The 16,259-nt window shown below is 36.0% G+C and overlaps 1 pseudogene; it reads right to left on the bottom strand.

The window, feature by feature from the left end:
• Window positions 1–13,962: 13,962 nt before the first annotated feature.
• On the bottom strand, window positions 13,963–14,529 carry LOC116574076 (annotated as a pseudogene).
• Window positions 14,530–16,259: the final 1,730 nt, after the last annotated feature.

Genomic DNA, 16,259 nt, shown 5'->3' with positions numbered 1-16,259 from the left:
GATTATGCTGAGTGAAATAAGTCAAGCAGAGAGAGTCAATTATCATATGGTTTCACTTATTTGTGGAGCATAACAAATAGCATGGAGGACATGGGGAGTTAGAGAGGAGAAGGGAGTTGGGGGAAATTGGAAGGGGAGGTGAACCATGAGAGACTATGGACTCTGAAAAACAATCTGAGGGTTTTGAAGGGGTGGGGGGTGGGAGGTTGGGGTACCAGGTGATGGGTATTATAGAGGGCACGGATTGCACGGAGCACTGGGTGTGGTACAAAAATAATGAATACTGTTATGTTGAAAATAAATAAAAAATAAATTCTAAAAATAAATAAATAAATAAATAAATTTAAAAAAAAAAAAAAAGAAAGAAAGAAAGCATAAACCCTGCAGCCATCCTACCAGGGTAGAATCTGGTGCTGCTTCTTTTTTTTTCCTGGTGCTGCTTCTTACCAAGAGAGACAACTTTGACAAGTTCTTTAACCTCTGAAGGGCTCCCTTTCCTCATCTATAAAATGAGTATAAGCTCATAGGGGCTTCAAAGAGTTGATACTATAATGTGTCTGAAACACTGCAAGTATTATGTAAGATTTTATTAAATAAAATTGTTGAAAATAAATAAATCCTTGCTCTTCCATGTCAAAAAAAAAAAAACAACTAGTTATACATTTAAATTGTCAGTTTAGTTATCTAGAAGGCTGAGCAATGGGAACTAGAGTCCTACTCTAACAAGATACATTTATTTTAACATAATTTCTTTTAGTAAAAGTGAAAGTGTTATGAGACACACACACACACACAAACACACACACATATTAGGTAGGATTTTCTATTTAGTCTAGGCTATTTATTTATTTATTTTAGGCAGACTCTGATTCTTATGCCCTATCTTGCTTTAAACAGGGATAATAATCTTAGGGAAAAACCCCATCACCTGATGACTTGCTCTTCCTTGTGGTTGATACAGATTAAGGATATAAGCAGTTTTTACTTCTTGTTTTAAAAAAAAAAAACTGATCTTATTTTTAGGCACTTGTTTCAGCATGGCACATACTCCTTTGGTATTTCTTTTTTCTTATTCTCCTGAGATTTATGTCTATTTCTGATTCTGTTCCCTAAGCCCTCTGTGAGAATAGAAAGGCAATGAACTCATTTGATTTTTGTTTTAGCAATGCCTGTCTTTTCAGTCAGTAAATTACTCTGGCCATCTGTAAGAAACTCCACTCTCTCTGTCACTGACCTTTTGTTCCTTCCATGCTTGAAAAATGTCTTATTATTTGTCTTAACGTCTTCTGCAATCTTCTTTTCATTTGCCACCTTTCCTTTTCTTATCATATTTTCTTTTACACTTCAAACTTCCAAATTATTTATATATTCATAGATTTTGCATGAGCTTTTCTTTCCCTGATACTTCCTTTTGGACTTGGTTCTGGTAGTGCAAGAAATGCCCTCCTGTCTTTCTGTCCTGCTGCAGTGCATTTGAATGTAAAGAGCTTAATTAATTTTAGTTCTTCCTCATTTCTACTTTAACTTTCAAACTGAGGAAGTAAAAATAGTATTCACTTCATCAGTCATTAAACAAATTTATACCAAATATCTACTATGATTTAATGCTTGTGATGTGTCATTATTAAATTCAACTTTAGAAAAAATGTGTATTTTTCTTGGTTCTTTATATCACGTGTCCACATTTTCCTTTCTTTCTTTTTTATTTTATTTTATTTATTTATCTTTTTTTTTTTGCCTTCAGTTTTAGTCTTCAGAGGTGTATGTAGAACTTACGAATATTGCAAAATCCAATGGAGGCATTTTCACTGTAGACTTATGGGGCAAAGGTTTTTATATGGGACTCTATTTTCTTTAATATAATCTTTGTCAAAAATGATAAATGGCATAGTTTCTTAAAACATCTGAATATTTTTCCAAAGTTTTCTGTTTATGCAAGGAATGTTTCTTCAATTAGAGAGTTAATTTCTTTTTTTTTTTTTTAAGACTTTATTTATTTATTTGAGAAAGAGAGAGAGCATAAGCATGGGGAGTGGAAGAGGAAGAGGGAGAATCGGACTATCTGTTGAGCAGGAAGATGGATGTGGGACTCCATCCCAGGACCCTGGGATCATGACCTGAGCCCAAAGCAGTCACTTGGCTGAATGAGCCACCCAGGTGTGCCTAATGAGAGCGTTTCTATACCTGTCTATAAGCAACCTATAACTACTAACCATCCTGACAGGACCATGCCTGGGTCCCTTTGCACAGTGCATGAAAACTGCTAGAGTTGAGGCAGTCCTGGAAGGCTCAGGCTCTCTGCTGCCTCTGTACTCATGTGGGAAAGCTTCAGCTACTCTGAGGTTTGTGGACTCAGAAATTTATGTTTAAAAATGTTCATGTTATGATATTTCTAAAAAAATCAAAACCAAATGAGCAAACCATAAATTGATTTACTTTTTTTAATTTTTTATTTTTTATAAACATATAATGTATTTTTATCCCCAGGGGTACAGGTCTGTGAATCGCCAGGTTTACACACTTCACAGCACTCACCAAAGCACATACCCTCTGCAATGTCCATAACCCCACCCCCCCTTCTCCCAACCCCTCTCCTCCCAGCAACCCTCAGTTTGTTTTGTGAGATTAAGAGTCACTTATGGTTTGTCTCCCTCCCAATCCCATCTTGTTTCATTTATTTTTCTCCTACCCACTTAAGCCCCCATGTTGCATCACCACTTCCTCATATCAGGGAGATCATATGATAGTTGTCTTTCTCCACTTGACTTATTTCGCTAAGCATGATACGCCCTAGTTCCATCCACGTCTTTGCAAATGGCAAGATTTCATTTCTTTTGATGGCTGCATAGTATTCCATTGTGTATATACCACATCTTCTTTATCCACTCATCTGTTGATGGACATCTAGGTTCTTCCCATAGTTTGGCTATTGTGGACATTGCTGCTATAAACATTCGGGTGCACGTGCCCCTTCGGATCACTACGTTTGTATCTTTAGGGTAAATATCCAGTAGTGCAATTGCTGGGTCATAGGGCAGTTCTATTTTCAACATTTTGAGGAACCTCCATGTTGTTTTCCAGAGTGGTTGCACCAGCTTGCATTCCCACCAACAGTGTAGGAGGGTTCCCCTTTCTCCACATCCTCGCCAGCATCTGTCATTTCCTAACTTGTTGATTTGAGACATTCTGACTGGTGTGAGGTGATATCTCATTGTGGTTTTGATTTGTATTTCCCTGATGCCGAGTGATATGGAGCACTTTTTCATGTGTCTGTTGGTCATCTGGATGTCTTCTTTGCAGAAATGTCTGTTCATGTCCTCTGCCCATTTCTTGATTGGATTATTTGTTCTTTGAGTGTTGAGTTTGCTAAGTTCTTTATAGATTTTGGACACTAGTCCTTGATCTGATATGTCGGCAAACCATGAATTTAATGCCAAATAAGGATATTCTTTAATGTGGCCTGAAAAAAAAAAACAAAAACAAAACCTTGATATTTACTGAATGCTTTTCATGTACCACACATTGCTATAAGAAATTTATATGGATTAATTTATATAATTTTTCAAAAAGATGTAAAAGAGGTATTATTATTGGTTTCATTTTATAGATAAGGAAACTCAGAAAAGGAGAGTTCAGGTAACTTGTCCAAGGTGACATAAAGAATAAATGACAGTGGAGGATTTGAACTTGGGTTGTTATTCTACAGCTCAAGCCTTGACCACTTCACGTCTACTGTGTGTTAGTATCCGTCTACCTGTCATCTCTTTATCACCATCAGTTGTCTACCAGTCAATTATCTGTTGTTAAATAAATAGAATACACAAACACCGTATACCCTTGAAGACTGGTTAATATAAAAATGCATGGGTGATAATAAATAGTGCTGCCCAATAAGAACCTGGCTACAGAGTTTTACCAATGTTGCATTTTAATACTTTTTAGGGATTGCTCCAGGAATTAAAACAGGCAACATGAGTCAATCAGAGTCTAAACAGATTTAGAATTATACCAATTTCCATTTTGAGTCTTTACATATCACACCACAAATGTCAAAACCTTCTTAGACACAAGATAACCACTTCACAATGATATTTTTGCTTTAAAACTTCATCATCTAAGAAAGTTATAAAAGGAAAAAATCTAATCTTTAATATTTATCCATGTTTCCTTTTATCAGAATTTCCATTTGGTGTCATTTCCCTTAGACTGAGGACTATCTGTAGTATCTTGTAGCCCAGTTTTCTGGCAATGAATTCTATCTTCTGTTTATCTGAAAATATTCATTTTCCTTTCTTTTTGATGTATACTTTACATATAGTATATAGATTTCTGAATGGACTTTTGTTTTTCAGCATTTAAATGATATTATTTGTCTGACATTTATTGTTTCTGACAAAAACTTGGTCTTAATTGATTAATTTTTCCTCTGTATATTTTATCTAATTTTTTCTGGGTATATTTAATATATTATCTTTATTTTTTATTTTCAATAATTTAATTATGATGTTACTTAATATACTTTGCTTTGTATTTATCTGCTTTAGTATCATTGAGTTTTCTGGGTCTGTGTAAGTGGTTGTTTCTCTCAAAACTTTTAGAAAATTTCTAATCATTACTTCACCAAATATTTTTTGACACATTATCTCTCCTTCCTCTTTTGGTACTTTCCAAAATACATATATGTTAGACTCCTTGTCCTTGAGTTACTAATTTTTTTTTGTAATTACTATTATTTTATTTTTATAAACTCTATGCCCCAAGTAGGGCTTGAACTCATGGCCCCAAGATCGAGAACCACATGATTTACCAACTGAACCAGACAGGAGCCCTTCTGTTCTCTTGATTTTAATTGTTTTCTGTCCATTCTTCAGAGTGGATAATTCCTATGGAATTCTCTTTGAGGTCACTAACCCTTTCTTCTATCATCTTCAATCTGCTGCTACACCCATGTAGTGAGTGTATCATTTCAGGTTATATATTCTTAAGTTCTAAAATTTCTGTTTTCTCCTTTTATTATTTTTATTCCTTTTTTTTTATATTCCCTCTGTGTTAAAATATTAAGATCACCTTTTCTTTTGAGTCATTAAATAAACCTATAACAGATACTATCTACTAATTCCAACACCTGGGCTCTCTTAAGGCTTTTTTTAAATTAGTTTTTTTTCTTTTGATTTTTGCTAACATGCTCCTGATATTTTTAATTTTTAATAATTTTTATTGTATGCATTGTGGAGTATGTACTTTTTTTGCAGAGCCTTGATATTGATTTATTAAATAATATATTATAATTCAATATTTTATAATTTATTTCTAACCATGACACAAATCTACTCTATATTACTTTCATATTTTTTTTTAAATACTTGATTTATTTGACAGAAAGAGAGATCACACATAGGCAGATAAGCAGGCAGAGAGAGAGGGGGAAGTAGGCTCCCTGCTGAACAAAGAGCCTTATGCAGGGCTCTATCCCAGGACCTGAGATCATGACCTGAGCTAAAGGCAGAGGCTTAACCCACTGAGCCACCTAGGTGCCCCCTGATACTATCATTTAACCATTTGCCATTATTTCTTAAATAATAAGTATTTGCTAAGTATTTTTTTAATTACCAGATAAATGTCTTTATGAATACTTAAAATTGCTACAAAGTCACATTTTAATGAATTATTCTTATTTTCACTACTAACAGATTTCATGAAAAATAATAGAAACAGAAAAATTAAATAGTCACTATCTTATAAATTGAGTTGTTATCTATTTATCTTGCCCAAAGTAGTTATATTCATCTTTAAGATATCTTCTTCTTTATGTTGCCAGAAATAGTCCAATACTTTTTGATTGGCCCTATTTTCCAAGGGGGTAGTAATTTTCACAAACCTTTCTTTAAACAAATGGCTTCTTCTGTTTAATTAAGGTGGGCTACAGTGATGAAATATATTATTTTATAATGATCTTTGAGAAAATAATGCAAAATAATGAGTAAAATAGTAATGCAGTCTTAACATCAACATAGTATATTCATTACTTTTACATTCTTAGATATTGGTTCTCCTATGATATTGCTTATAAAGAATGTGGGGTAATTTGCTTTCTAGTTACACATGAGTAAACTGCCAGATCTAACCTTTGTGCTGCTTGCTAGAGTGATCTGGCTTGCTCCTGTTCAGCATGAACAAGGCAGCCCCGGCTAATTGGGCAATTAAAATTAAGGAACATGCAGCACAAAGAGATTCTCTACATTCAACTCAACTCAGCATAAAATATTGTTAATTCAACATTAAAATGAACTTCCATTTTAAATAAATACTAGGCTTTGTATAACTCCTTGCTGGATGTAAGGCTAATTTTTTTTTTTTTTTATCTCACTGAAAAAAGTTTAAGTTAGATGGGCTTACACTAAATATTAAGTTTTGGTTGCTTCTTCTACCACTAGAGTATCTGCTTCTCTGGCACATCTTGACCACTTTTTACGGGGATATAGAAACTGTTTAAATTCTAAATGGATCATAGCCTGTAGTGAAAATAAATCTGTTTTCAGGAGTATAATATAAAGTTCGGTTAATTCTCTAGTATTATAATATTGATGCTTCTATTATTTGAATTGCGCTTTTTTAGTGGTACTAAACTCTAAATTGCATATACATGGTTTGTATCATTCCTACATTTAAAATAAAATGCACATAAATATATAGTTACATAATGGCTGTATATTACTTGTGTGTATAAAATTCTGATGCTGTCACTTTAATAAACAAAACTTTCTTTTTTTGCTAACCTTAGGGAGCATTTTTTTTTTAAAGATTTTATTTATTTATTTGACAGACAGAGATCACAAGTAGGCAGAGAAGCAGGCAGAGAGAGAGGAGGAAGCAGGCTCCCTGCTGAGCAGAGAGCCAGATGCGGGGCCCAGGACCCTGGGATCATGACCTGAGCCAAAGGCAGAGGCTTCAACCCACTGAGCCACCCAGGCGCCCCTTTAGGGAGCATTTTTTAAGCTGTTTCTTTTTTCATTTTTGATTTAATTCCTTGATTCATGCTATACTATTTTCTATTGTGCTATTTACCCTCATCAGTAACTTACCTCCATCATTTCTGCCTGATAAAACAGCTTTTGCAAGTTTTTGTTATATGTATTATATTCTTCCACAAACCTCCACTGTCTTTCCAGCTGGAACATTCACCATGAGTTCCTCAGGTCTGTTATCTGAGGTCAGAGATGTGTTCAGTCCCAGCCAGCCACTGAAGAGATTATCTTTTTCCTGGTGATAGGTAAATGAAGTCTTTACAAACAATTACTTTGACCTCTCTAGACAGTGCCTTTCGTTTTCAGGGTCATTTAATTTAAGGTGATCATAGTCTGTATCACAGTTGGCATTGTGTCTTCCTCTTCTATTCTATGTTTAAAAAAAAAAAAATCTTAGCCCATCTGAGGATGCTGCTTTGCTTAGGGCTTCAAACTCAGAGTAAAAGACAAATCGAGGACAGTAGAGAAAGAGGATTTATTTGCATGGTAGTTTGCTGTTACTATTTTTGTACTTTCCTAAATATGAAGATGATGGTTGAATTGTTGGAAGGGCTAGCAATTACAATCAGTATGTGAGTTCATGTAATTTGCTTTCTGCACTACTCCATAATCCATATTTTTCTGAGTATATATATATGTAACACTTCCTGGCTTTCTTTAGTATCTGCAACCATTTTAATGGTATTGTTGATCCTGTCAGTGGGGATAATACATTATCTGATCCATTAGCAAATACCACTGCAGGGAAATATTATTGCAGGAAGCATTTAGTCACCAATATTTTATATGTAACCATGGAAAGGATGCAAAATATACAAAATTGATTACCAGAACAGTTTGTACATATTATGAATTTTTTACAACTGTATAAATTAATGCAATGGAATATGACTTTACAGAGACCCAAGGTAGAATACATGTAGTGGGCCTGAGGAATGCACGTGCCAACCTGAACCCTAAATGAGACGACTTAATTTTAAAAATGTTTTGTAAATATAAACCTGAAATTTGATGCTAAAATGCCCACATTGGCAATATATTATGCAATGATAGTTGAAGTTTAGAACCAAATCTTGTTGGCCACAGATAATTTGAGAAGGTGACAGAGACTGACATCAAAAGACTAAGCTAATAGTCTGTAATGTGGAAGTTTCATGCTTAACTTCATTAATGTCACTTTCTGTGATGGGTTCCTTCTTGTGAAGGTGTTCTCTAGCTTCAAGGAAGACTAGTAATAAAGTATGTATAAAGTAGAATTGAGAAAAGTGAAGTTTTTTGGTCACAGCTCTCTCCTCTCTGTTCATGTACCAGTTCTTCTTCTGACATAGGTTTCATAATGTGCAATTTCATGTATTTAACTAAACATTTTTAATTATAAGAAAAGGTCAAGAGCAACCAAGTTCCAAAGCCTTGCTCTGCCGAGCGAGCAATGGAGCAGTAGCAACAACATTATGTACCTGGACACAGTAGAGTCACCCAGCATCTCAGCTCTCCCCTTAGGCTCCTAGATCATAATTTACATTTTAACAAAGCTCCAGGTCATTTGTATTCTCAGTGAAGTTTGAGAATCATTTCTGTAAAATACCCTTAGTTTGTCACCAGGGAAATACTATTTACCTATTACCCAACAAGGCTTGTTTCCATATGTGCCAAGAAAATGGTTAAGAGTTGGGGCACCTGGGTGGTTCAGTGGGTTAAGCCTCTGCCTTTGGTTCAGGTCATGATTTCAGGGTCCTGGGATGGAGCTCCTCATCGGGCTCTCTGCTTAGTGGGGAGCCTGCTTCCCCCTCTTTCTCTCTGCCTCTCTGCCTACTTGTGCTCTCTTTCTCTGTGTCTAATAAATCAATAAAATCTAAAGAAAGAAAGAAAGAAAGAAAGAAAGAAAGAAAGAAAGAAAGAAAGAAGAAAGAAAGAAAGAAAGGAAGAAAGAAAGAAAGAAAGAAAATTGTTTAAGAGCCATGTCCACAAATACTCTACAAGCTGCTAGAGCCAGTCAACAGAATTAGAGTAGATGTGAAGACTTGGCTAAGTCCTCACTAAATCCTATGACATGAACATGAATTTCTTAGGGAGCTATAGCAGCTGAAACAGTTCAACTACAGTAATTAGTTCATTATGGGGACCTAGTAATATCTGGTTTTTGCTCAAGTCATACAGCATTTTTTATTATTATCTTGTTCTGGAATATTTCTAATGATTAAAGCAAGTACAAAATCCTTTATGTAAAAGGTGAGTCTAAATCTGAAATAAATATGTTAAATGCAAATGAATCTGTCATCATTTTCTTTTATTTCTAAAGCACTTTTAAAATTTTTATATTACAATTTGTTATAACTGACATCATTATTCAATTGTGAATACATTTTTCCATGCTGAAGATAGTTGTTTGGTGTGGGCTGTCCTTTCTGCTATATTTGTTAATATAGATTTGTTTAAATTTTTTTTCAAGTATTCTTTAATTTCTAATTATTATTTATTGTTTTTGCTAACATGTCCTTACTGGCATAGGTCCTTTAGAAATGCCCTGTGGGTATTCACACTGTTCCTTCTCTCTTTGAAAGTAAATGTATATGTATGTATCCTCTGTCGAGGTACTAAACTACAAAATCCTTACAAGTTAAATTCAGATTTTTCTAGGTCTCAGTGATGCCTTAAGTACAGTGCCAAAAACAAACAAACAAAAAAGGTTACCTATTCCCTCTGGAGACAGGATAAGAATGTGAAATTTTCACTGAAAAAATGATTTACAGTTCTTAGAAACAAGAGGTACTACAAATATGAAAGATGAAGTCTCGTATTTCTGGCATTTTTCTTGGGGAACATTTCTGGCATTTTCTTGGGGGTAAAGAGGAGAGATGAAACGTCTGCTTTTGCTTCCAAATTGTTTTGAGTTGTAATGTTTCTTGTTCTAGCATTTCATAATGAAGCTGGCTATTTTCTGGCAAAGATGTCTGTGAGCTACTGCAAGATAATTCTGTAGGACATCAAAGAAATTAATGATGGAAGGAGTTAATTCTATTTCTAACAGAAAATAGCTGCTTTGTGGAGCAAGAAAGTAGTTGAGGCTACTGAGATAATCTGAGTCAATTATATTGAATTCACATAGAGTGATTACGTAGTTCTCAGCCCCTCCCTCTGCCAGCTGTTCTTAATCAGTCCTGATTCCTTAGTTGAACTAATGCCCCCTACAATGCTGATTATGTCTTGCTCAACCAAGACTCCCTTAATAATTGCTTACTCATTTGGATCAAACTCTCTGATCACTTGTCTTTCTACTTTTATGCTTCCTATCAGCTGTTTTTGACTTCTTTATATCAAATATTAATGATTTCTTCTTTTTCTTTGCCATAAAATGTGAAATTCACAATGCCCACTGATTTTTTCCAAACAGCAGAGTGGAGGTCCAGAAATGTTTAACAGCTTCATTTAAAAAAAAAAAAAAATTTTAAAGATTTATTTATCTTAGAAAGAGACAGAAAGAGAGAGAGAGTACATGAGGTCACACACAAGTTGGGGGAGGGGCAGAGGGAGAAAATCCTCAAGCACACTCCCCACTGAGCATGGAGTCTGACATGGCCCTCGATCCCATTACCCATCAGATAGTGACCTGAGCTGAAACCAAGGGTCAGATGCCTAACCAACTGAGCCACTGATGAACCCTGTAAGAGTTTCACTTTTATTGCTATGGTTAATTGCTAGAATGAAAAAGAATATAAGAGAAATAGACATCTACATGCCCATTTAAACATTTCTGGAACGGTATCTGTCGTCTGCAGTAGACTTTGTCCATCTGCTTTGTATGCCATTTTAGACTAAGGGCGATGTATTTACTAAATGGAAATGAAATTATTTGTATCCATCACACTCTGACTTCTTCTGGCATCTATTTTCAGAGAGTCCAAGAAAAATATAACACCCTCCCTCTTCTGAGAACACATTTCTACATTTGTGTAAGACATTATTTAATTATTTTAAGCCAATGTTAGGAATTTTATGGAAGGGGAATTCCTTTACCAATAATGTAATACCAAACTGCCATATTGTGGAACATCCATTTTACTAAACTGTATGGAATCTCCAATGATGGTAATGCAAATGTATCAATAAAAATCATTAATGAATAGCTAAATTAATGAAAGCTGGTACTACTTGGTTACTGTTGGCCACATATGATGCTAGATGTTTAAAAATGTTATTTAATTTGGATTTTTAATATATTTTTGGTACAAAAACCTATAAGGTAAATCTGATTACAGTTTATGGATATTCAGCTTAAACTTCATGAGTTGAAAGCCTGTATTTAAATTGGTATTTTTACCTTGAGAACTAAGCAAGTTCTTCATCACTTCATTCCCTGGCTGTCCTATTGTTCTGGTTGTTGTAGACTCAAAAGGTCAAATGGCCATACACAGACTGTCAACCATACTTTCTTTATCCATTACTATATCCCTTCCTTATTCCTGTAGCAGTTCAGTCTCTTTCACCCAGGTATTGTTACATTATTCAGGTTTATCCTTGTCTTGTCCTCACCTGCAAAACCCCACTTTTTAGTGATTCTAAAAGAAAGTTAACAGGGAAGCAAAATATGCAATTAATAATCTTATGCTAATGTATTAATAATTCATTTAATTTGATGTGCTTCTTTTCCCAAGAGGTCAGCATTTAGAGAGAGAGATGGAAAGCTTATGTTTATCCTAAGGCACTTCTAATAATGGAATTTCCAATGATGAGAAAGTGCCTTTGGACAGGAGAAGTTTTTTCCCATTCGTATTACAAATATCCACGAGGACAGGCGGGTTGGAGCTGGTTTATACCACCTTGTGAGAACCAATTATTAATGGTAAGGACACTGTCGCTGTAGATCTTATACTCTAGTGCATGGTAACAACACATCAACAACAACAACATCAACAACAAAAAAACAAAATCAAAACCAAAACCAAAGACAAAACCTGAAAAGCAAAACTAAGATACAAATGTATAATATGTTTTAGGTAAGATAGATAGTGAAATCTCAGGAGAATGTGACATTTGAGTTGTGGCTTGAAGGAAGCAAGAGAGGGAGCTTTGTGGATATCTGGAGCACAAGATTCTTAGTAAAGAGATTAGCAAGTGCAAAGAGTCTGTGACATGAGTGAGCCTGCTATGTCTGAGGCAAAGTCACCTCTAGTCATATGGCTGTCACTTTGTCTCAGATACAGCAGGCACACTCATGCCACAGGATCTTTGCACTTGACTAGAGGGCCATATTTTTTGTACTTCACTAGAGAATGAGTGAGACAGAGGTGAGAAGTTGGTGATTAGAGTTCAGAAATAAAAAATGGCCAGATCACAGAGGGCCATGTGGTTGCAGTAAGAACTGTGGCTTTCACTTTAGGTGATATGAGAAGCTTTCAAAGCAAAGGAATGACATGGATGGAATGACATGGAAACCCATTTTTAAACGGGATCCATCTGGATGCTATAATGAGAAAAGATTGGAAAGAAGGAGAGTTGACACAGAGAAACCTATTTTTTTTAAAGATTTTTATTTATTTGACAGAGAGAGATCACAAATAGAGAGAGAGAGAGAGGAGGAAGCAGGCTCCCTACATAGCAGACAGCCCGATGGGGGTCTTGATCCCAGGACCCTGAGATCATGACCTGAGCTGAAGGCAGAGGCTTAACCCCCTGAGCCACCCAGGCAGCCCACAGAGAAGCCTATTAAGAAACCATAAAATATCCACAAGGCTTGGACTATAGTAGTAACATCAGTGATAATAAAAATCAAGTGAGATTCTTTGAGAATATATAGTTAGAATACCTGTGTTGAAGGAAAAAGGAAGGTAAGCTGACCTCAAGATTTTTACGTCAGCAATTAGGTGGGGGAATTTGCAGTAATTAAGTGTTTGAAGGGGAATCACAGATTTTATTTTTAGGTAATTTATACTAAAAATTCTGTTGGACTTCTGAATAGAGATATTGAGTAAGTAGTAGGATATACACAAGTCTGGAGTATAGGCTAAAATATAGATTGGGATGTCATCAGCAAGTAGATGGCATTTATTTATTTATTCATTTATTTTATTATTTTTTTCTCAATAAAGTTTTATTTTAATGGGTCTCAAAATGCTGTGAGCTTTTTTGGTCATTTCCATTAAAAACTACTCATTTAAAAAGCTAATAACTTAAAACTGCCACACACACACACACACACACACACACACACACACACACAACACATGGTCCACAAAACATTCTCTTTTTCTTCTGAAGGTTTTATGATGCATTGTTACTTTTAACCAGTCTTTTACTATTAAACTTAAATGGCCAATTGATACAAACAGTTCTGAGACCATTCTTCCACCACTGATTAACACTGAGGGGGCGGGTATTAGGAATAATATTCATTTAGCTATCTGAGCTTTCTGAGCAGACTTGGTGACATCGCCACCTCCAGCTCTCTTCTTGTCCACTACTTTAATGACACCCACAGCAACTGTCTGTCTCATATTACAAACAGAAAAACAGGCCAGAGGAGGACAATTAGAGAAGTTCTCAACACACCATATCAACAGTAGCAGCATCATCAGATTTTAAGAACTTGGGGCCATCTTCCAGCTTTTTTCCAAAACGATCATCAGTCTTCTTCACCTCAGAAAACTTGCAAGCAACATGAGCCAGGCGACAATCCAGCACAGGTGCATACCCAGCACTGATTTGGCCAAGATAGTTCAGGAAAATCAGGTGAGCTTTGAAGCCAGCTGCTTCCATTGGTGGGTCATTTTTGCTGTCACCAGCCATATCACCTGGACGAACATCTCTGACACATATGTTCTTGACACTGAAGTCTACATTGTCCCCAGCAAATGTCTCACTCAAAACTTCATGGTGCATTTCAACAGATTTCACTTCAGTTGTGACACTGACTGAAGCAAAGGAGACCACCATGCCAGGTTTAAGAATACCAGTCTCCAGTCTCCACTTGGGCCACAGGGACAGTATCAATACCACCAATTTTGTAGATGTCCTGGAGAGGCAGAAGCAAGGGCTTGTCAGTTGGACAAGCTGGTGGCAGAATGCAATCCAGAGCTTGAAGCATATCGTGCCACTGGCATTGCTATCTGTATGGGTGACTTTCCTTCCCTTGAACCAAGATATGTTAACACTTGGCTCTAGCACGTTGTCACCATTCCAACCAAAAATTGGCACAGATGCTACTGTGTCAGTGTTGTAGCCAATTTTCTTAATGTAGGTGTTGACTTCCTTAACGATTTCTTTGTGTCTCTTCTGGCTATAGGGTGGTTCCGTGAAATCCATTTTGTTGACACTGGCAATTAGTTGTTTTCACACCCAGTGTGTAAGCTAGAAGGGCATGCTCAAAGGTCTGCCCATTCTTGGAGGTACCTGCTTCAAATTCATCAACACTGGCAGCAATAGTCAGGACAGCATGGTCAGCCTGAGATGTGCCTATAATCATGGTTTTGATACAGTCTCTGTGTCCTGGAGGATCAATGATGGCCATATAACATTCCTCGGTCTCGAATTTCCTCAGGGAAGTATCAACAGTGATACCTCATTCGTGTTCAGCTTTCAGTTTATCCAAGACCCACTTGAAGGAGCCCCTTCCCATCTCAGCAACCTCCTTCTCAAATTTTTCTATTAGTTCTTTTGTCGATCCCACGACTTTGGTAGATCAGATGACCAGTAGTGGTAGATTTGCCCAAATCTATGTGTTCAATGAAAACAATGTTGATATGAGCCTTTTCCTTTCCCCTTTTGGTTTAAGTTTAGTGGTGGTTTGCATAACACCTGTGTATGCAAACCCATTATGAAAAAATAGATGGTATTTAAAATCATGAGGCAAGACAGGATCACCCTAGGGAGTAAATATAGGTAGAAAAACAAGTCTCTTTAATAAGATGGACTTTACCCAGAGTATTATAGCTAAACCACTAGCTACGTAACAGTCTCTCCTCTTCCCCCTCTCTGCTTATATAATGCTAATATAAACAAAAATCTAACTCTTATTAATGCCTTAAAAATTCAGCTTAATCATCACATTCTCCATATATCTAGAGAATAGCTGAGTTGTCATTTTAATGGAAAATTACAGAATCACACATTAATTCCCCTTTATTTAACTTACATTCCTGCAGTTTTACTGTCTTCTGTAACATCTTTCTCACCCATCAGATCATGAACTTCCTAGAGACGAGGTTCACCTATTTCCCATGCCTAGTGCTCCACATGAAAATCTGAAGACACTTAGGGTTTTAATAAATAAAATAAAAAGAAATAGTAATAGCAAGTAAAAGGGGAAGAAGGATAAAGAGAATTTGCAGGGAAACAGTGGAAAGGGATGTGGGGGAGGGAGACAAATATATATTTTATCTAGTGTGTAGGGCTGGTTCTGAAAAGCTGCTTGCAATTTTTACAAACACGGAATACATACTGTATAGCTTAGCAGAACATGATTCAATTTCCTCTTCTGTGAAATGAGAGTGTTGAACTAAGTCCCTTCCAGCTTTAAAATGCAAAGGCTTTATGACTCTCAAATTCCCAAGTGAAATATGATCTGTGATTCATGTACGTTTTTTCCTCCCTGTGTTTGGTCATGCCTGGTTATCTATGGTCCTCATGCTGGTTGGGGATGCCCCCTCCACTCCTGCTCGCTCTCACCTCCTCTCTGCCCTGACTTGCTAGACTTTAATAGCATCATTATTTTACACGTTATTATTGCTCTCAAAAAATGCACGTCTGCTGTATTTGCAAGGTTTGCGTTAGTTCAGTGTTGCCTTGACTTCTTTTTTCACTTTGCAAAGCAAAAAAAAAGAAAACCAACCAAAAGCCCTCTTTTTTCTCTCTTAAAACACACACACACACACACACATACAAATAGAAACAAAACAAACCTTTGACGTTAGGCAGAAAGATGATCAGTAAATAATATCTCTTAAAAACTGCTGAAAAAGACTCTGGACAGAAAAATGTGACAGAATTTTGCCGTCATAGTTCATTTACTTGTGGTGTTTCAGAGAACTTTGCCATTGACTCTGCTACTGCTCCATAGTTTACCATATACCATCAAATATTAGTTAATGGACCTGCCTTTATCCTCTTGCCATCTTTTCTGCTTCCTTCAGAGGTCAGTGCTGAAGCATAAGCCAATGGAATATGTCCTTGATATAGATCTCATTACAAACCGATTCCATGTAATGCAGCCTGCACTACTGACTTAGTTCTGAAATTAGG

This window comes from Mustela erminea, chromosome 15 (assembly GCF_009829155.1).
Source record: "Mustela erminea isolate mMusErm1 chromosome 15, mMusErm1.Pri, whole genome shotgun sequence".
Lineage (NCBI taxonomy): Eukaryota > Metazoa > Chordata > Mammalia > Carnivora > Mustelidae > Mustela > Mustela erminea.
The sequence above is the reverse complement of the archived record's forward strand: the minus strand, read 5'-3'. Positions and strand labels throughout refer to the sequence as shown.